General features: G+C 37.0%; 1 pseudogene; it reads left to right on the forward strand.

Moving 5' to 3' along the window:
• The first annotated feature begins 5 nt into the window (after positions 1-5).
• LOC114501380 lies at positions 6-19,900 on the forward strand (annotated as a pseudogene).
• Positions 19,901-23,579: the final 3,679 nt, after the last annotated feature.

The raw sequence follows: 23,579 nt of genomic DNA on the forward strand, positions 1-23,579 counted from the left end.
GGGACATGAAGGCACCAGGGACATTGCCATGGAGACAGCATGGCCTGAGAAAACAGCAGCCCAACCGGAAAACTTTCTTCCCCATCAAGGAGAGGTAAAGAAAAGGAAGAGAGAAGACATCTTCAGATGGGAAGAGATTTATCTCATGACTCTGCAATTTTTATACTAAAATCAGAAAAAACAAATCACACATATCATTGTTTTAATATTCAGTATATCATAATACTCCATAACTCCATAAAGATTATGTGAGGCATTGCTTAAATCTTTAGTTTTTTACGAAAAAATAATCCTAAAAACTAAAATTCAAAATCAAGAAAAAGCCCATGTAGCCATCTGGTGGCTATTTTGGGAAATACATCTGAACCTTCTCAGCAACATTATTTGAATATTGGCGTATCAGAGAAAATAAATAATTCTTATACTAAGTTAATATTTGTATAGATGTGAATATTATCTAAAACATGTTAATTTATTGTGAAATTTATATTTAATTTTATATTTTTCTTGAAAGTATAAAGCTTTTTCCATCTAATACTAGTAAATATGTCATTGTCCTTTGCTATTTATTGTATATTAGGTCATTGTTATATTTTCAAAATAATTGCTCCCCTAAAATATCAGCCTCACATAGACTATGTTCTTAAAACTGGATAATTATGGATCATCTTTTTATAAATATCCATATATGTTACTCATATTTATATACAGGACTGCTTAACCAATGTACATGTATATAAATACAAATATACTTCTAAGTACCAGGTTTTGTAATTATATGAAAAGCATAAGCCCAAGTTTTATAAATAACATAAAAAAGTATATCAGTAAAGATATATAAGTGTATGCTAACATCATTAAACTTCACTAAAGTATAAAAAAATCAGAGAAAGACCATGTAGTTCTAAAGAAAGGTAATTGCAAAAAAAAATAACATGCCTATGTAGATCTTTCATATACTATATCTCATTTACATAATTTTACAAATATTCTGAATATATCTTTTAGAAAAAGAATTTTTTCAATGTAGCTATTTAAAGCAGGATATAAAAACAATTTTATAATTTAATATGACCATTATGAAATGAAAAAATATAGATAGTCTAGGTGAATTTTGTAGGCAGAGCCAAGACAAATGTATAAATTTGTCACAGGATTGTTTTTGCTATATGTCTATAAAAAAAAGAACTGAAGGAAAGGAAAATAAATTAAAAGCTATGAAAAATAATCCATGTGGTATGTCTTTTCCCCAAAAGGCAACAGAATTCTCAATATTTTCAAATATAAGGGTTGTGCAAAAAAACAGTTGTATGAAGTTAGAAATGTATTTGCATAACACAATCATTTTATGGGTAACAGAGAGTTTTGCTAGGCTCTTGTGGCATCATTGCCTAAGAGATTTAATGTAACATTCACTTAAATATGGAGGCCTGTCTACACATATTACCCCAGTGAAAACCTGCTTAGAATTGATTTTTAAATGTGTAATATTTTTATCCTGTATGCCTTCATTGCCAATTTTATGAACAGTGAATTTTTCAGTCAATAAAGCTGATAGAAGCAATGTACAAAGTTTTAATCTGGCAAGCATGCAAATTTAGGAGACAATCTATCTGATAACCAAGGAAAATATTAAAACACTTAACAACACTTATTTTTCAACTCTAACATTTCAGTCTAGACATGCTCATGTGAATAAATTCTCATTAAAACTTATGACTTTTTAACTGGTTTCCTCAACTCCATACTTCTAACTCTAAGTTTGTCATTCTCAAGCCAAGAAAAAAAACGGTAACATCATTTTTTAAAGATTTTATATTTTTAGAGCAGTTTGATTGAGTTCATAGAAAAATTGAGAAGGTACAGAGATTTTCTATATACCCTCTACTGCCACACTTGCAACATCCTCCACCAAAAGTGGTACATTTGTTATAATTGGTGAATCTAAATTGACACATCACAGTCACCCAGGGTCCACAGTTTACATTAAGCCTCATATTGGTGTTGCATATTCTATGTGTTCCACCAGATGTGTGATGACACATTCCCATCATTATAGTATCATACTGGCTATTTTCACTGCCCTAAAAATCCTCTGTGCTCCACCTATTCATCCCCCAACTCCCAGCTCTCAACCTCTGGCAACTACTGGTCTTCTCACGGCTTTTTCTCTTACAGAATAGTTGGAATAAGATAGTAGCTGGAAGCTGATACCCTGGTTCTCTGCGCATGTGTGAAGAGCTTAGTCAGTCTGGAATTCAGTTCATTGAGTCTCCCTGTGTCCACTGTGCTTTGCTTCTTGCATAGAAAATTAAGATTTTTATTTTGCTTGTGTTTCTCTTGTTGCTATAGAAGCAAGGGTTTCTTACATTAGCTCTACATCCTAAGAGAAATGCCATTTGTCTGTGGTCATATTGTTGATTCAAGTAAGAGAACTACAATACAAATTTAGAGAATTCAATTTATCAAAAGTTTTAAAAATTTAAAAATAAATCTCTTGGGTAGTTCCAAGTGTGGGTGCCTATTTTTCTATTGTTGTACAAATACTTCACTGTCTCAATTAATGCATCTTGGGAATAACTATTGATCATTGCTAGGTCAAGTTCTCCACTCTTCTTCTTTAAGAATATTGTGTTTTTTCTTGGTTTCTAGGCTTTTTATCAACTGTATCTTAAGGGGAATTGAAATTATCATGTTAATTTATGTCATAATACAATCACTAATAATCTTATAAAAGACGATATTTTTTTTAAAAAGACGATATTTTAAAAAGGCTTATTATCCAAAATTAGACTCAAATCAATGAGTTTTCAGGTAATTGTCACAAAATCAAACACACTTCTCAAAGATTATGTGCATGGTTGAAATTCGTATGTGTATTTCAGATAGTCTTTCTGCCTCCACATATTTGCTTATACACTTACATAAGTAAAGAGAGAATACTTTTTTACCTCTTTATCAATAAAAACTTCTCTTTCTTTTCCCATCTTACTCATTCCTTTAGCACAATGTTCTCAATACCTATCCACATTGTCCCAAATGACAGTAGTTCATTGTTCCTTATGACTGATTCAGAACCATATAATATCTTTCATAAGTGGAATATAAAAATGAAAGCAACAAATAAATAAACAAGACAAACAAACAAACAAAACAATAGTTTGGTGGTTACCAGAAGGAAGGGGGTGGGTAGATGTAGAAAAAGGAGTCAAATATATTGCGATGGTAGGAGATTTGACTTTGGTGGTGAACACACAGTGTAAATACAAATGATGTGTCATAGAATTGTACACTTGAAACCTATACAGTTTTATTAACCAGTGTCACCCCAATGAAGTTAATTAAAAAAATATTTAAGATCTTCCATTCAATCCTGATTAAGATTTAGTACTCTAAGATTCCTTTTTTATGACTCTGTTAAACATATAAACACCAATTATATTAATGTTTATTGATTCTGAGTTATATAATTTTGTTATATATATTATCTTATTCTATAACTCACACATCTTGAATCCTGTATTATGAAATTTCCCGTTGCAAATGATAGAGATCCAACTCAAAATACCTGAAGTATAAAAGTAAGTGTATTGGCTTATAGAACCAAACCACAGAAAGATAGGAGTAGAATTTATTTGAGTAACACAACTTGGAGTTTGGAATTCAAATAGCATCAGTTCTCTCTCTTAATTTTTCTCTCTAGCTTTCTCTCTTTACCTACCACTACCACCACCACTCTAAATCTATTTTTCCTATTTCTGACTCGGGTACCTCTGGGTTTATGTCTTCACAGCTTATGATCCTAGATAAAGGTACAATTTCACTCCAATATATAAATTCAAGAAAGGACAGCCTAAGATATGTTCCCCTCTGTGGCAGGAGAATGACATAGGCTGGTGCAGAGTACTTTGATTGGCAACTCATGATAACAAATCAGAATCCTGAGGGTTTTGTGAAGTAGGCCCCATATGTTGTGTGAGCATGGGAGTTGGAGCAAGAAGGTTCTGATATTACCCACAAGAGGAGAAGAAGTCTGGGTAGATGAATAACAGCAAGCTCCTGGGAAGCAGGATCTATAGCATATCCTTTAGTGTCTTTATTTTCCCCTATTTCTCTTCTGAACAAAGATAGTGGTTTCAGAGCTCTTCGGATGATAAGAAATATCTATGGGCTAAATTTATCAGTTAAAGCTATAGAGTTTGAAAAATATATTCATAAGAAGTTTTGTTTTGTTTTTCAATTATGTTTGGGCTCAATTGAAATGATGTTTTTCTATTTTTTTAAACATTGGTGAAATGGATACCAGTATTTAAAAAATCAGTGAATGACAGGATGTGTAGAGGGTGATGTGAAAATATTAAAACAGTTGAAAATTTACATCAAACAGCAATGGGGAATAGGAAAATAGATTTATGACAGTGGTACAGCTAGAAAGTCTTCTCTTTTGTCTGTCTCCCCAAATCTGATGCTTAATTTCAAGCATAACTTCTGTCCCTCCTTTCAATCTTGATGATTTATGGAATTCCAGCCCTCATTAACCTCTGATTTCACTGATTCTACTTTTCTTATTTTTTTTGTACTGCCACAAAGTAGAAATTTGATAACTCCTTTGAAATCACAGAATAACGGGGTGTTTATTTCCTTAATCACTTCTTATAAATATGTCTAGACTGTCTCAATTAGGTTGTACACTTTTCTACCTGAAGTGACGTGCCTTCTGCTTCTCTTTAAATCTGCATAATATTGATCATAGTTCTAAACATACAATCTTTCAGCTCATATTTGTGGGCAGTAAAGAATCAGAATGGAATGCTAAGAACTTCCAGCAGAACATGCCTTACTATTGCTTTAAGGGTAGTTTACGAAGAAAGCGTAATGTCTGCCACATATGCGTTTTTATATTTACAGTTACTGATGTCAGGGTTTTATTATACTCTTTAAGGTCTGGGAAAGAAGAGGGTTAATGTTAGAGCCCTGACTCCCCAACACACAGGTGAATTTATGCCACTAAGTATAAAATCAGGGGAGAGGAAAGAAGGGGATGCTTTGACTGCTTCCGCAAAGATATCTTAAAGATACTGAAGGGACAAGATATTTCTCTCCCTACACCATCAAGCTGGAATAACAATTTAGATCTTCTTAGAGTTTATCTTAAATTCTTTGGAGAAAATGGCAGGATATGTTTAGACCCAGCCCTCTATATCAGCTGGGTCTGCTGAACCCATGGATTCAACCAATTGCAGATCAAAATATTTGAAAAGAAAAAAATTCTTCATACTATTTGTGGAATCAAGGTAGAGCTTAGAAAGTTTTATTTTTTTCTTAAGTGAAACATCTGACATTATGAATGCTACTGTGAATGAAATTAAGAAGATCAAAGTTGAAGATCATTTTTATATTGATAATTCAAAATACCATATTTCATGAGACTTAGCATCCTGATAAAACAATGTAAGTCCTAAATTAGAAACCCATGGAACAGAAATACACTTGGAATTAATTGTTGTACAAACATAATTTGTAATTGTCTTCCTGTTACATACTGCCACAAACACTGGCTTAAAACCACACAAACTTATTTCTTACAGTTCAGTAGGTCAGAAGTTTAAGACGGTCTCATGGGACAGCACCAGAATGTCAGTAGGGCTGTGGTCCCTTCTGGGGGGTCTCGAGGAAGATCCACTCTCTCGCCTTTCTCAGGTTTTAGAGGTTGCCTGCATCCTTAGCGTGTGTCCCTCTTCCCTCATCAACAATGCAGCACATCTTTGACTCTATCTTTGTCACCACATCTCTTTCTCTGACCACAGATGGAATCCTCTTTTAGGACCCATGTGATGGGATGACTCAGTTATTCCAGGATAATATCCCCATTTTAAGATCCTTAAATAAATGATCCTTAAATAAAAGAGATTTACAAAATCTCTTTTGCTATGTAAAGTAACATAGTCAAGGTTCTAGGTTAGGGAGTGGAAATCTTGGGGGGACCAAAATTCTGTCTACCACAGCATCCAGATAAACCATGATATTCATGATATTCCACCATCAGAAATGTGGACATCCATAAAGACTTTACAGTTTTGCAGTCTCACAGCTGCAAATTTACCACCAAGAATAAGTATTGTAAAAGAGAATTATAAAGGCCAGGAGAATGTGTAAGAGGAAAACTTTCTTAAAGAAGTTTGAGCTGGTAACTGAAGGATAGGTGGAAGGAAAAGAAGCCAAGACTGTTGAGCACGTAGGCTGCAGCCCATGATGCTTTCAAGAAGCTGAAAGACCAATGTGAAGGATGTATAATGAACAAGGAGAAGAATAGCATAAATCTCATACCAATAGAAGAAGCAGGGACCTGGCCAGGCAGGTTATGCTAAGTGAAATAAGCCAGTCAGAGAAGACAAATACCATATGATTTCACTCACATGTGGAATCTAATGAACAAATTGAACTAACAAGCAAAATAGAGACAAACTCATGGATAGAGAAAAGGCTGACAGCTCTGCGGGTAGGGGGATAGTGGAGGGATCAAGCAAAAAAAGAAAAAAAAGGAATGACTCATGGACATGGGCAATAGTGTGGTGATATGGGGGAGGGTGATGCAGATGGTATAGGGTAGAAAAATGGCAAGGGTAAAATATAATAAAATTTCAAAAATAAAAAATAACTTTTTAAAAAGTGTGAAGTACAATTAAAAGTAATTTAAACTTTCAAGCAGGAGGAAAAGTGTTGCAATCACATTATGGTTTTTGCAAGATAATTGTCTTCACTTCAGAAAATGGGTGGGGAGGGACAAAGTGGATACAAGTTACTAGAAAAGTGAATGCAAAATACAGTGGGCTCATGATCTCTTAAGAGATGTAAAATCACCTTGAGAAATCTAAGGTTTTCTCACATAAATCTGTTTTTCTGTACTATCTTCCATGTGATAACCATCTAGTCCCAGAAGTCAAAACCTGAGGGGCCTCTATAGGCTTCCTTCATCTCACCTCCCAGTAGCCAAGTCCTATCAGTTTGGTTCCTAAATAGCCCGTGAATCTATACCTCTCTTTCCATCTTCATTGCCAGCACCCTAATACAGACTACTATCATTTGTTGTTTTATTTTTTCAAGGGTTAATATTTATTTATTTTTTAAAATATATTTTCTTGATTATGCAACTTCCGGCAAGATGGAGGAATAGGTGGATGCACCGTACCTCCTCACACAGCCAAGATTAGAACAACAATAATTTACAGATAGAATAACACCTAGAACTGATAGAGAATTTATCTGAATGGAAGTCGGACAGCCAAGAAGTTGAAGTAGACCCCTACATCCAGACACGTAGGAGAAGATGAGCCCGGTGGGCACGGTGAGGCGGTGCGTGGAGGTCCGGGGGGAAAACTTGGCATGAAATTGGCACGACAGCCATCCAGCGCGCGAGAACACAGCGGTGGTCCCTGAGTACGCAAGCTGCGGCTGGTGGACCCAGTGAGGCGGCAATTGTGGACCAGGGCAGAGCTTGCAGCCCAGGATCCCAGAGAAAAGACTGAGATCCCAGGAGAATGGAACTACCGCCAATGTTCCCTCCCATCCCCGATCCCACCCCCGCCCCCACATATAACGTCACAATCGAGCGACTGGGGTGCCCAGCCCCGGTGAACACCTAAGGCTCCACCCCCCCCCCCCCCCACCATAACAGGAGCGACCAGACTGGGGAAAAAAAAGAAAAAAAAGGAGAGACAGGGAGAGATATGTTTCAAACAGAACAGATCAGTCCCCCAGGACTCACCCTTTTGACCGACCAAGAAATAGCCAATCTATCAGATGCACAGCTCAAAACACTGGTGATCAGAAAGCTCACGGAATTGGTTGATTTTGGGTGCAAATTAGATGAAAAGATGAAGATTACCATAAAAGAGATGCAGGAAGATACAGGAGGAGAGCCAATAGTGAAGGGAAGGAAACAGTCTCAAAACAATACAGTGGACCAGAAGGAAGATAGAATCAACCAAGCAAGAAAGCATGATGAAATAAGAATTCAAAAAAATGAGGAGAAGCTTAAGAGCATCCAGGACATCTTTAAACGTTCCAACATCCGAATTATAGGGGTACCAGAAGGAGAAGGGGAAAAGCAACAAATTGAGCACGTATTTGAACAAATAATAAAGAACTTCCCCAATCTGGCAAAGGAAATAGTCTTCCAGGAAATCCAAGAAGCTCAGAGAGCCCCAAGAAGTTGGACCCAAGAAGAAACACACCAAGGCACATCATAATTGTATTAGCCAAGGTAAAAACGAAGGAGAGAATCCTAGAAGCAGCAAGAGATAAGGGGACAGTCACCTACAAAGGAGTTCCCATCAGACTGTCAGCTGATTTCTCAAAAGAGACCTTACAGGCAAGAAGGGGCTGGAAAGAAATATTCCAAGTCATGAAAGACAAGGACCTATATCCCAGATTGCTCTATCCAGCAAAGCTCTCATTTAGAATGGAAGGGCAGATAAAGTGCTTCTCAGATAAGGTCAAGTTAAAGGAGTTCATCATCACCAAGCCCTTATTTTATGAAATGCTAAAGGGACTTATCTAAGAAAAGAAGATAAAGGAAAAACATGTATAGTAAAAGGACAGCAAACTCACAATTATTAACAACCACACCTAAAGCAAAACCAAAAGAAACTAAGTATACAACTAGAACAGGAACAGAACCACAGAAATGGAGGTCACATGGAGGGTTAGCGACAGGCGGGTGGTAGGAGGAGAGAGGGGGAAAAGGTATAGAGAATAAGTAGCATAGAATGTAGGTTGAAAATAGATAGGGGGAGGGCAAGAATAGTATGGGAAATGTAGAAGCTAAAGAACTCATAAGTATGACACATGGACAAGAACTAAAGGGGGGTGAGATGTGGATTGGAGAGGGGGTACAGGGTGGAGGGGAGAGAAGGGGGGAAATGGAACAACTGTAATAGCATAATCAATAAAATATATTTTATAAATTATTTATATTAAATAGTTGTATTTATATTTAATAAACAGATTAATTATATTAAATTAATTATACTAAATATTTATATTTATATTAAATAATAAATATATTAAATTATTTGATATATATTAATATATTTTATTGATTATGCTATTACAGTTGTCCCATTTCCTCCCTTCATTCCCCTCCACCCTGCACACCCCCTCCCACCCACATTCCCCTGCTTTAGTTCATGTCCATATGCCATACTTATAAATTCTTTAGCTTCTACATGTCCCATACTATTCTTACCCTCCCCCTGTCTATTTTCTACTTACCACCTATGCTACTTATTCTATGTACCTTTTTTCCCTCTCTCCTCCTCCCACTCCCCTGTTATTAATCCTCCATGTGATCTCCATTTCTATGGTTCTGTTCCTGTCCTAGTTGTTTGCCTAGTTTGTTTTTATTTTTGTTTTAGGTGTGGTTGTTAATAATTGTGAGTTCACTGTCATTTTACTGTACATGTTTTTTTATCTTCTTTTTCTTAGGTAAGTCCCTTTAACATTTCATATAATAAGGGCTTGGTGATGATGAACTCCTTTAACTTGACCTTATCTGAGAAGCACTTTATCTGCCCTTCCATTCTATATGAAAGCTTTGCTGGGTAGAGCAATCTTGGATGTAGGTCTTTACCTTTCATGACTTGGAATACTTCTTCCCAGCCCCTTCTTGCCTGTAAGGTCTCTTTTGAGAAATCAGCTGACAAGTCTTATGGGAACTCCTTTGTAGATAACCGTCTTGTCTTGATGCTTGTCATCCTTTTGTCTTGATGCTTTTACGATTTTCTTCTTATCTTTAATCTTGGGTAATGTAATTATAATGTGTCTTGGTGTGTTCCTCCTTGGGTCCAACTTCTTTGGGACTCTCTGAGCTTCCTGGACTTCCTGGGAGTCTATTTCCTTTGCCAGATTGGGAAAGTTTTGTTATTTGTTTAAATAACTGTTCCTCTTTTTGCTCTTCCCCTTCTCCTTCTGGTACCCCTATAATTCAGATGTTGGAATGTTTCAAGATGCCCTGGAGGTTCCTAAGCCTCTCCTCACTTTTTTGAATTCTTGTTTCTTCATTCTTTTCTGATTGGTTGTTTCTTTCTTCCTTCTGGTCCACTCCATTGATTTGAGTCCCAGTTTCCTTCCCATCACTATTGGTTCCCTGTATATTTTCCATTATTTCACTTAGTGTAGCCTTCATTTTTTTCATCTAATTTGCGACCAAATTCAGCCAATCCTATGAGCAAGCTGATCACCAGTGCTTTGAACTGTGCATCTGAGAGGTTGGCTATCTCTTTGTTGCTTAGTTATATTTTTTCTGGGGCTTTGATCTGTTCTTTTGTTTGTACCATTTTTTTTTTGTCTTGACATGCTTGTTATGTAGTGAGGGGCAGAGCCTTAAGTATTCATCAGGTTGGGGTAACTCACATCACTGTTTTGTGACACTGTATGTAGGGATGGGGTCCAAGACAGAACAGTGGCGCTTGCTCTGCTTCTGCTGGATTTCAGTCTCTTTCCCCACTTCCCCCAAGCAAATCAGGCCATTCTGATACTGATTTCCATGTGGGTGAGTTTGTGCATGTTCTGGGACTCTGTGGGTCTCTCCAACAAATTCTTCTCTGAGGCTGGGAGTTTCTCCCAGAACCTCAACCCCCACAGGTGTTTTCAATTGGTGTTTTGAGACTTTATTTCCCCTTGCTATGACCCTGGGTTGCAAGGTCTGTCTCTCTCCCCAGTTTCACCTGGTTTATTTGAGTGCAAATGTGGAACCGCCCGGTCCACCAGTCACCTTGTGCACTGTGCCCCTCCACAACCCGCCACCTCACGTAGTCTGCCAGGCACAGCTTTGCTGCGAGCCCTCTCCACCCCTCCTACCAGACTGGATGAATGTTTCTTTAACTTCTTGGTTGTTGGAATTCCATACAGGTCAATTCTGTCAGCTCTGGTTGTTTTTTGTTTTTAAATTGTTGTCCTTCTTTTGGTTGTGCGAGGATGCACATTGTGTCTACCTATGCCTCCATCTCAGCCAGAAATCTCATTTGTTATTGTAAATCTTGCAATATCCTTTTAAATGACCCACCAATAGATTCTTATCTTCTCTATAAACTACACTGCAACAGGTACAATTTGTTAAAATCACAAATTTTATTAAAATCTTCTGCTGTACCTCACAGTCCCCACCTACCCCACTTGATATTCACACACAACACACATACCACACGCACATTTGGAACCCATGGATGCGCTGACCTGTCTCTCATGATCAGGCCTTTTTAAATGACAGGTTCTTAGTCTGTCTGTCCTAACATTCTTCTCTGTGCCTAGATAACTCTTAATTCTCTTTTGTGTCACAGGTAAAAAGGATATTTCCTCAGGGAAGTATTTCCTAATACTTGGGTCTTTGTTATATGTTCTCACTGAACAGTAATGTGGGCACATGGATCCAAATCCATGTGAATCTGATTTTCAACCCCATGCTTTCAATCAGTAAGATACCTACTACTCTCTAGCTCAAATTTCCCTCTATGGTATCTCATAGTTAAAGAAAATCTACACTATTAAATAAATAGTCTGTTTTCAATTTTATTCTCAGAGACAAAATGAACCTAAAGGACAAAAACTTGATCAATGTTGAATGTAATAGTTTTCTGTAAATGTGATTTAATATTTAATAGTTTTTGCTTACATCCCAAGTTGACACTTAGTAAATGATAATCCATAGGATTTCCTAAGTTGTGCTTTAAGAACAGATATACCCAGTGTATTTTTTAGTGTGAGTGCTGTCCAGAAGCAGGAAAACCAAATGAAGCAGTGACTCTGGGAGGGCTCTCCCAGCCATTGACCTCCATTAGAAGAATCCAAGAACAAAATGGATATCTCTGCAAGGCATCTTAGCAAGTAAAAGAATAAGTAAGAAATTTGTTCTTGGAGAAAAGAGGTGAAATGTACTAATGAAGCAACTTAGAAAGGTTTGAATTTTCACTCTTTGTGCCACGTGATAAGAGAAAAAGGGCTCCTGTCTCTAACACTAAATTCACTTAACTTTTTTTTCACTTTAACAGCTAAGGATGTTATCACTTATGCTGAGGTCATGGAGAAGGTAATGCTACTCTTAGTGATGCTAATGAAAAAGTACAATGGTGACATGAGTTAATTGCCTAGTTACCACACAATCATCAACTTGTGCTCTACCAATATTAATAGAGAATGAAAGAGAGCTGGCAATATGTGTACTGAATACTGCCTGATATATGAACAGTGCTTGGTAGGATGTGTTGCTTTCATGAATGAATAGGGTTTACTCACGTAAATAAGGAGGATTCAGGAAAAGTAGGTTTCCCCATATTTATGAGTCTGGTGCCATGTAACCATGGACCTAATAACAATGATCTTCCTTTTAACTCTTTCCCCTCTTCATCATTCAGGTTTCAAATATCTGGTTTTTAGATTTTTTAAAAAATTAATGTCCAGCTACAGAAGTAGCTCTTTTACTCTTAAACACTAACTTAAATTTGATCTTGCTTTTCTAAAAGTGAAGTATCATATGATACATAAGAAGTACAAAGGGAAGAAATAAATTAGGTTACAAGGACTCAGTTTCCTTAACAGGAAAAAAATTCATTAAACAAATATGTGGTATAAAAGTCTCTTTTACTAGTGTTTGGTTAGTTCTTTACTTCCACTCATTTTCAGGGTCTTCATATGTGTTTTTATTAACATTTCCAAAGACCCCTGAAAACAAATATAAAGTCCCTATTTTCTGTGTACTTTTGGAGCCAACATCATTGAGGTGTAATTGACATATGATATAACTGATTTATTTGAAGTTACAGTTCAACAAAACTACACCAATTTTAAAGCAAGGCTTATCGGTGGCTCTCTAAAGAATGGCTCCAGTTAAAACTAGGAATTGGTTGCTTCTATAAAGTCATCCACAGCATCTCTAAATCACCTCTTGAGACATTTAATTCTCAGAATACCAAATAGACTCTACATCTTACCTACCACCTAACAGATGCAAAGTGAGCATAAAAGTAAATTCTGTCAAAATAATTTCATGCTGAGCAGTTTTTGGCTATATCCAAATAGAATATAAACACATTTTCTGATAATGAGGCACAATGAGCAGAGTGATAGCAATTAAAGTCACAAATTATTGGCATTATTCAATAAAAAAAATGTATTAAGTACAAGTTACCTGTAGATAGTAGAGACACAGTAATGAACAGAATGACAGTCTCTAAATCTTACTTCACCTATCTTACCATTTTTATAAGCTATTTAATACCACGTACTAAATCAATTTCTGTTCAAACTAACCAGAGTACATCGATTCTCTAAATGCTAACCAATACAGCAGCTAATGCTTGCTTTTCTATTTGCCTGGTCCCAAAGTATTCTGTCTTTCACTGAATATGCTGTGACTGCTGACTCAGTATATTGTCTACTCTGTAAAGTAAATATGGGATTATTTCCCCTTTCCATTGATGGGAAAAGCAATTTTTCCAATTGTTTAGAAGCTGAATGGAATACTCATTGTGTAGAAAAGTGACCTCCATTAAGCTTGTCCTTAAACTGTTGCATGCTCATAGTTATACAGGCTATAAGAGAATTCTAGAGTCAATACTGGGACATGTCAGGATTGGTTAGATCAGGTTCTCAAAGTGTGGTTGATGGACCAGCAGCATTAGCATTACCTTTTTAGAAATGTAAATTTTTGGTTACCACCCCAGACCTACTGAATCAGACTTTGGTAAAGCCTCCCAGTCTGTGTTTTAACAAATCTTTCAGGTAATTCAGATGCACATTTGGGCTGAGAAACTCTGGGCTGAATTGTGCTCAGATAATAAACTTTGTATGACTTCAAATACCACAGGTTGGGAGAAGGGTTTTCAGGAACTACTATAAAGGACACATGGATAAAACCAAGGGTGAGTGTGGAAGCAAGGGAAGATGGTGGGTATGGCTGGGGTGAGGGGGAGTGCTGGAGAGAAAATGCAGACAATTGTAATTGAACAACAATAAAGTAATTAAAAAATATCACAGGAGCAAGGGACATAAAGGAAAGAATAAACAAATGGGACCTCATCAAAATAAAAAGCTTCTGCACAGCTAAAGAAAACAGTATCAAAATAAAAAGAGAACCAACTGTATGGGAAAACATATTTGCCAATGATAGCTCAGACAAGGATTTAATCTCCAAAATATATAAAGAATATACATGACTACACTCTAATAAGACAAGGAACCCAATTAAAAAATGGGCAAAGGACTTGAACAGACACTTCTCCAAAGAGGACATAAAGAAAATCCAAAGACACATGAAACGATGTTCAATATCGCTAGCTATCAGAGAGATGCAAATTAAAACCACAATGAGATACCACTTCACACCAGTCAGAATGGCCATCATAAACAAAGCAACAAACAAGTGTTGGAGAGGTTGTGGAGAAAAGGGGACCCTAGTACACTGTTGGTGGGACTGCAGACTGGTACAACCACTATGGAAAGCAGTATGGAACTTCCTCAGGAAACTAAAAATGGATCTGCCTCTTGGCCCAGCAATTCCACTACTGGGACTATATCCTATGAACACTAAAACACCAATCCAAAAGAGCCTATGCACCCCAATGTTCATAGCAGCACAATTTACAATAGCCAGGTGCTGGAAGCAACCTAGATGCCCATGAGTAAATGAATGGATCAAAAAACTATGGTACATTTACACAGTGGAATTCTATGCAGCAGAAAGAAAGAAGGAGCTCCTACCCTTTGCAACAGTTCGGATGGAGCTGGAAAGCATTATGCTAAGCAAAATAAGCCAGGCAGTGAAAGACAAATACCATATGATCTCACCTTTAACAGGAACCTAAACAACAAAAGAAAGAAGCAAGCAAAATATAACCAGACACTGAAAAAAAGGATAGGCTGACAGTGACCAGAGGAGAGAAGAGGGAATTTCAGGGGAGAATGGGAAGGATTTACAGGAACAAATTTAAAGGACACATGGACACAAAATAGGGGGAGGGTGGTAATGGGAAGGAAGAAGAGAGGGTTGGGTGGGTGGGCTGGATTGGGAATAAAAGGGAGAAAACTGTACTTGAACAATGATTAAAATAAAAAAAAAATCACAGGTTAATTTCCTGCCCATGCAGGATAATTTTTGTATGTTACATAGCTGTTCTGTGACGTCTTTACCTCAGAATCTAGGCTGGAGGAACAGGGCTGCCACTTTAGAGAGAAACTATATTTGGCAACTAAATCTCTTGGCCTAGAAATACACATCGTTTCCAGGGATTATTGCGACTTCATCTACCAGCCAGGATGGTGCCATTGTCACCCACCAGGGGCCAAATGAACTGGGTATATTTTTTATTCTTGTAGTTAAGAAATATGTGAATTTTTCAACTCTACAAATCTCCTAAATTTTTCTATTCCTTTTTACTTTTACATATAAATCAGTCAAATCACTATTTTAAAGACTTTATTTATTTCTTTAGAGAGAGAGGAAAATAGGAAGAAAGAGGGGGAGAGGAAGATCAATCAGATGTCTCTCACATGCACCCTAACCAGGGACCAGGCTCACAGCCCAAGCATGTGCTCTGATTGGGAATCAACCTGTCAACCCGGCAAGTTTTGCTTTCCGGGATAACACCCCACCAACTGAGCCATACTGTCCAGGGCCAAATCACCTTTTTAAATTATGTTATTTTTTTCTTGCATTATCTTGCAACATAACCAAAAATGAAAAAAATATTTTAATATTAACTTTCAGAAAGTGTTTACTGGCACTTAAGGTAATTAAGTATATAATCTGACTTCCAAGTTAATATAAGCAACAGTTTACCAAATACTTCACTGAAACATTTCATTTGGGAGTGTGTTTCAGTCTGTTGTCTGTGCCATACCCAGGGGGTGGTAGCCTGCCAAGAACTGTGTCTCTGATTGTTCCAGTCCTGTGGGGCCCCAAAATATAAGCCCTTCTGGCCACTAAAGCCAGGTGCTCAAAAGGTATCCCTTGTGTGGACTCGTGTACCTGCTGGCTTTAGTTTGGCTGTGGGAGAGCATGGGCAAGGGCATACCTGCTCACGTTAACCAGGTAGATAAAGAACACAAAAATGGTGTCCACCAGCACATCCATGACCTAAAGGACTTAGAAAAACAAGAATAAACAAAGCCTAAATTTAGTAGAGGGAAGAAAATAAAATGATCAGAGTGGAAATAAATGAAATAGAGACTAAATAGACAATGGAAGAGATCAATAAAACTAAGAATTGATTATTAATTTTTTAAAGATAAATAGATTAATAAATCTTTAGCTACACCTGCTAAGAAAAAAAGGGAGAGGGCTCAAATAAATAAAATCAAGAATGAAAGAAGACAAGTTATAATAATTAAATCCTAGGAAATACAAAGGATTATAAGAGACTATTATGAACAATTATATACCAACAAATTGGACAATGTAGAAGAAATTGATATGTTTCTTAAAACATACAACCTTCAAAAACTGAATCATGAAGAAATAGAAAATCTGAATATACCAACTATTATTAAGGAGATTGAATCAGTAATCAAAAACCTCCCAATGAACAAAAGCCCAAGAACAAACATTCAAAGAAGATTTAAAATTTGTCCTTCTCAAACTCTTCCAAAAATTTCAGGAGGACAGAATGGTTTCAAATTTATTTTAGGAGGCCAGCATTATATGGAAAAGGCACAAGGATACCACAAAAGAAGAAAATTACAAGACAATATTCCTAATGAACATAGTTGCAGAAATCCTTAACATATTAACAAGCTAAACTAAACAATCCATTAAAAGAATATACACCATGATCAAGTGGGATTTATTCTAGAGGTACAGGATGCTGCAACCTCACAAATCAATCAATACAATATATCACATTAAAATAATAAAGGATAAAAATCATAATTATATCAGTAGATGCAGAAAAATATTTGATAAGATATAACATCCATGTATGACAAAAGTCTTGATAAAATGGTAACAGAAGGAAAATACCTCAATATATTAAAGGTCATGTATGACAAACCCATAAGCTAACATACTCAATGGTAAAAAACAAACAAACAAACAACAAAAAAACCTTGAACTTTTCCTCTAAGATCAAGAGCAAAACAAAGATGCCCACTTTTGCCACTTTTACTCTACAAAGCATTGGCAGTCCTAGTCATTGCAGTTATTAGGTAAACAAAAGAAGTAAAGGCATCTAAATTGAAAAGGAGTAAGTAAAACTGCCTCTATTTGTGGATAGCATGATTTTATATTTGAAAAATCCTAAAACCTCTACTAAAAATACTATTAGAAATGATAAATGAATAGTCAGGTTGCAAGATACAAAATTAATATATAAGTCTGTTGCATTCGTACAAATGAACAATGAACTAGCAGAAAGAAAAATTAAGAAAACAATTCCATTTACAATTGCACCAAAAGAATAAAATACCTAAGAATAAATTTAACCAAGGAGTTAAACACTGAAAACTATGAGACATTGTGGAAAGAAGTTGAAGACACAAATAAATGGAAAGATAATCTATGCTCTTTGATTTTGAAGTATTAATATGGCTAAAATGTTCATATTACACAATGAAATTTACAGATTTAACTCAATCTCTATCAAGATTCCCATTTTTCAAAGAAACAGAACAAAAAATCCTAAAATGTGTATGGAACCATAAAACAATCTTGAGAAAGAAGAACAAAGTTGGAAGTATCATGTGCCCTGATTTCAAACTATATTACAAAACTGTAGTAATCAAAGAAGTATGGTAATGGTATAAAAATCAACACAGATCAAGGGAACAGAATAGAGAGTCCAGAAATAAACCCATGCATGTATGGTCAATTAATTTACAATAGCAGAGGCAAAAATATACAATGGGGAATGGACAGTCTTTTCAATAAACAGTATTGATAAAACTGGACAGTCATATGCAAAAGAATGAAATTAGATTACTATTTTACAACATACACAAAAACTAACTCAAAATAAATGAAAAACTTGAATATAAGTCCTTAAGTCCAAAAACTCCTACAAGAAAACATAGATTGTAACTTCCTTGACATTGGTCAGGTGATTATATTTTAGATCCTACTCCAAAGGCAAGGGCAACAAAAGGAAATATAACAAGTGGGAATACATCAAACTAATGAACTTGTGCACAGCAAAAGAAACCATCAACAAAACAAAAGACCACCTTCTGAACAGAAGATATTTGCAATGCTTCCCCTTCATTTGTTCTGTTTGAAGGCAATTACGGGAGCCTCCCTCACCCCTGTTCCAAGCAGTTGCATTCACCAAAGATGCCCCTCTTAAATGCTAACAAGGTTAGCTCTTCATCCAGGAACACAACTCCATCTATAAGCTAGGGAGTCCAAGTTAGGTCATGGAAGAAAAGCCACTGAATTCCTCAAGCTTGTTTAAGAAAAGGGTCACTGGAGTGCTGTGATAAGCACGTGGAGGCAGGAACAGAGCCAAGCCTCTCACTTCAGAAATGAAATTGATTTCCAGGCTGTAGAAAAATGAGCAGATCCTGCAGAAGCTGGGCAAAAGGCATCAACAAATATTTAGATCTGAATAACTGCAGATTAACAACAGCAAACATGAAGGAAATAGTTGCTTCTCTGACTTATCTCTGAGACTTGGGTAAACTGGCTATTTCCTGGAGTTGATTTTAGGGTTGGAACCCTCCATTCACTCCCCCCAGCAAATGCATCTTGTCTGCAAGTTAAAAATCCTGAGGCTGGGTAGGTGCAGACTTACGGTACCTTTGACCTTGTTGGAACACTGAGAGTTGCACTCAAAGCAATACTTGAACTTGAGGAGCTGAATTTGTCCTGGATCAGTAAAGTGGGAGGAAACTTGCCTCTGATTCTCCAGAAATTCCCAGAAGCAAGCAAGATACAAATTTTTGCAGTTGTGGATTGTGCCTTAAAATCATAAGATGGAGTGTTTGTGGGTCAGTTGCTACCTGTGATCCACAGTCTTGAAATACTTATCTTTCCATTATCAGAAACATGGGTGAGAGTCTAAACAGTATTGCTCAGAGATTTAAAAAAGTGTCTAACTACTGGGTGTCTCAGATAAGGAAACCCTACCTCTCCTGCAACAAGGAGCTGGGTGAAGGTTTGAAGACTCACCAGCTCGGTTGGCCGCACTGAAGCATCTGGAAGTTTTGGACCTTAACCAGTGCTCAAAACAGCAAATGATATGGGGTTACTGACCGGGGTTATATCTCTATTCTCAAGCCTTCAGGAATTGAATTTATCCTCTAACAAAAAGACGGACAGCTCTTCTGAAACTGACAGAGCAGTCTCCGATTTTTACCAGAATTGAAGTAGTTACTAATCAACAACTGTGCTCTAATTTAGAAAGTGAAACTTTAACTGCCCTTGCTGAATCAATTTACCTCCCTCCTCTGAAAATAGCCTTTCTTGAAATAAGTGTGTTGGTGACAACCTGAAGATGCTTCTGAAAACACTAAAGCTTCCAATGTCCTTTCAAGTGCTGAGGAAGGCCAAGCTGCTGTTTCTTAGTGACTGAGGATGTGGTTCTCCTGGCCTTTAGGAAAGTAGTACAGGCAGGTCATTGGGCCGAGCTGCAGGAGGTTGACCTGAGCTACAATGACAACATCTGTGATGAAGGATGGGTCATCTTTATCATGTGCGGCTTCTCAAAGGGTTAATCAAGCTGTGTCTTAGCCTTTGGCCATTAGCTTTTAAGAATTGTGGACAATGCTTTAGACACTTGTTATGTGCTGACTTCCCGAGGTCACTGAGATAGAAATTAAAAGATGGATCCTCCTAGCTTCACAGGAGGAGGAACTGGAATGCTCTGACCCAAATCGCAGAAGCAGCATTCACTTTGACCATGGTGGGTTTCAGTAAGCTAATTTCCCAAGGCTTAACTAAGCTATAAACCATTCTCTAAGGGACAAAAAGAAATGAATGAACCCCAAAGGAGTATCAATATCTGGCCATTTAAAGGTAGTTATGTTATAAGAGCTTTGTAAATATATATAATAATCTAATGTGAGTGTGTCTTTATTCTCTATCTTATGAAACATGGATGACATTTTTGGTGGATTTTTACTTTTTTGAATATATAATTAATTCTCTTTACTGTTTAGAAGGCCTGCCAAAATGTTTGATTTTGGTAATGTGTCTCCTCTTTTTTTGCCCTGGAATTTTCTGTCTCTTTTTCTACATGTTAAATTTTCAAAGGATAAGGGTGGATATGTGTGTGTGAGAAAGAGAGAGAGAAGAGAAAGATAATTTTCATGTGAAAGGCACTAGCTGTGTAATAGTATCATGTTACCTTTATTTTTTTAAAGATTTTATTTATTTATTTTTAGAGAGGGGAAGAGAGGGAGAGAAACATCAATGTGTGGTTGTCTCTCACACACCCTCTACTTTATTATTATGATATATATTTTTTCTCATTAGAAAGTACATCCTTCAGTGGTTTATTATTTTATCTTTTAGTGCCTTTTATATCTGATATAAACCATGAACCCTAGTAATGGTCATCAACATATAAATCTTAGTGGAAAGTGGTCAAAATTTCATAACCCACTATAAAAAACACATCTTCTTAAAATAAAGGAAAATTTTTTATTGTTAAAATAAATTAGCATGTTTCTTAAAATAGAGGCATCATAGAAAGAAAAACTGACTAACTGTTGGAGCAGTCTTGATGGGAAGACTACAGGAAAGACTTGGATGTTGTTGGGGAGCAGGGATTTGTATCCTGGGGATCATGAATGCCTTCAAGGTTTGAAGGTGGCATTCTAGGTATGCAAAGTCACTCTTCTATTACATACAAAGGTCTGTGTGTTGTACTATTGTTTACTTTCTCTGAGAAAGAGACTGTGTACTAGTCAGTGAGGACTGCTATAACCAAATCCATAGTCTGCGTGGCTTAAAGAACAGAAAATTATTTTCTCATGGTTCTGGAGGCTAGAAGTTCATGATCAAAGTGTTGGCAAACCACCTCTGGTGAGAGCTCTCTTCCTTGCTTGTTAGACAGCTACCTTCTCACTGTGTCCTCACATGGCATTTTCTCAATGTGCACATGGAAAGAGAGAGAGGATAAAAACCTTCTCATGTCTCTTCTCTCTACTCATAAGGACATTAACCCTATTGCATCAGGATACCACTCTTATGGCCTCTTTTAATCTTATATACATGCTTAGAGGTGCCATCTCCAAATGCAGCCACACTGGGAGTTAGGGTTTTGACATAGAAATTTGAAGAGGACACAAATAGTCCATAACAGATGATAGTTTTGATAATATTTTCAAAGTGACCCAAACTCAAGAAAGTTTAACAATCATGGATGTGAAAGTTAATTAAGAACTAAAGCCAGGGAATTAGAAAGTTAAGGGGATGCATAGAATGTACAAAGTTTTTTTTAAAGTGCCATTTAATAAGACACTGGCAGATTAAATGGGGTTAAAATATGAGAGATGAGCAAGTCACTACTATTGCCCACCCAATGCATATTCTCCTCTAGTTTCTTACTCTAGTAAATTGGAAGAAAATGGCCCTATGTTCCTCCCATCCCTATAAGCACTGTAAATGTACCATCCTCCCATCAGGAAATAGAATTTCCCTCTACCCCTTGAATTTTGGTTTGGCCATGTGAATGGCTAAACTGATGAGACATTAACAAATATATAGAGCAAATGGTTCAAGTGTATTAGAGCACTGAGGCTTGCCTTCTCTTGCTTCTGGGAACCCTCAGACCACTGTGGGAAGAAGCCCTCACCTCCTGAAGGATAAGAGGTCACATGGAGAGAGAAGGATGCCCAGCCATCTCAGCTTAGGTCCTAGATGTGAGCATGAGACCACCAAAGATAATCTAGCCTCAGCTGAGCCTTCTCAGATTGCCCCAACCCCACCTGCATCCCCAAACAACTTGGAGACATAATAACTATTGCTTTTTAATCCACCAAGTTCTGAGACAGCTTGTTATACAGTGAAATCCAATTTACAAAAACATACTTATTAACAAGACCCCAAACATGTTTTGCTTGATGATCTGGCTACCAAAGATACCTTCTTGTAATGTGTACTTGGAAATGATATCTTTGTGATCCAATTCTCGCTAACCAGGCATAAACATGAATAGCTGATTGGCACTTGCAAGTGAAGCAGTTTAAAGGGAGGCCGTTCTGATAGTTGGTACAATCTTTTGGCTCTTTGCTCTTCCTCTTCCTTCCTGCCTGAAATGCAGATAAAAATAAAGGAAGCAAATTATAAACCAAGAGCATGAGAATCCCACACTAAAGATAGAGGGAGATAGAAAGAGCTTGAGTAGTAACTTCATTGTTTAGCTGCCCTATCAGGTGAGAACTACTTACCTGAAGATTTTTGGTTATGTGAGAAAAATTAAGCCCTTACTTTCACCCAGGGGCAAGTTGAACTGAAATACTAATTTAGGATAGTGGAAAATGTGGAGGTGCTGATGGCATGTATGCTGCTGGCTTAGGCAACTGGATAAATAATGGTGCCATTAATCCAAAAAGAAGAGAAAGTTAGAGAGGAAGATAACTTAGGAAACTTTTGAAAATACTGAGTTTGAAGTGTATGTGAAAAGAGACACTATTTAGAAGGTGGTTGGCCCTCCAAAGTTCCTGTATTTCTGATACTTAAGAAGTTCTGGGTTTGAATATAACTTAGCAATCAGCCACCAATTTTGTGGTAGAGAACATTGTTAGAGTGCTCAGGATCCCCCAGGAAAAATATATGGAATGAAGAGAATGAAGTCTAAGATAAAAAAGTCTTAGGAAATATTAATTGTTATAGAAGGTTGGAGCAAATGTTAAGAAAAAGAGATAAAAAATAATGTTTAAGAAGGTTAGCTGTAGACTCTGGTGAATTGATACAATGACTGAATGTGTGCTTGTTGGATTACCAACCAGAAGGTCACTAAGACCCTTCCAAAGAGCAGAGCCTGTGGAGTGGGGCCCACAAAAGCCAGATTATGGTAGGGGGAGGAGTGAATGGAAGGTGTTGCTAAACAGACCAGAGACTGTGAAATCACCCTGGCTAGTGATTCTTGGCTGCAAAGGACCAAAAAAAGAATAATACCAAAAGGGAATAGGGGATAGAGAGGGGAGAGAGAGAGCAAACTCTGTTCCTTTAAAAAACTTTTTTTTTTAGTTTGTTGGTAGGACTTGAACATATTTATAGACTTCAGGGAAGGAGCTGCTGGAAGGGGAAAGTTTGAACATACAAGAAAAAGAAACAATTGATAGAACAAGGCCAGGCCTAGGCAGGAAGGGTGAGATCAAGAACACAGGTGGAGGGATTAACCTTAAGTGGGAGTTGAATCTCCTCTTCCTGTGAGAGCATCAATATATCTTCCTGAGTGGGGAAGGTGCACTTAGATCTACATGGATACACGAGAGAGACACAAAGGGCCTGACTGCTGTAGTCTGGAGCTTTCATCTGATGCCTGATCTTGATTGGAGGTATGTGAGAGATCAGGAAGACACAGCTAGGGACATCACTTGTGAGGATTAAACCATAGCAGGGATCCTTAGCCAGCTGCTGTCAGCTT

Source organism: Phyllostomus discolor, chromosome 7, assembly GCF_004126475.2.
Source record: "Phyllostomus discolor isolate MPI-MPIP mPhyDis1 chromosome 7, mPhyDis1.pri.v3, whole genome shotgun sequence".
Lineage (NCBI taxonomy): Eukaryota > Metazoa > Chordata > Mammalia > Chiroptera > Phyllostomidae > Phyllostomus > Phyllostomus discolor.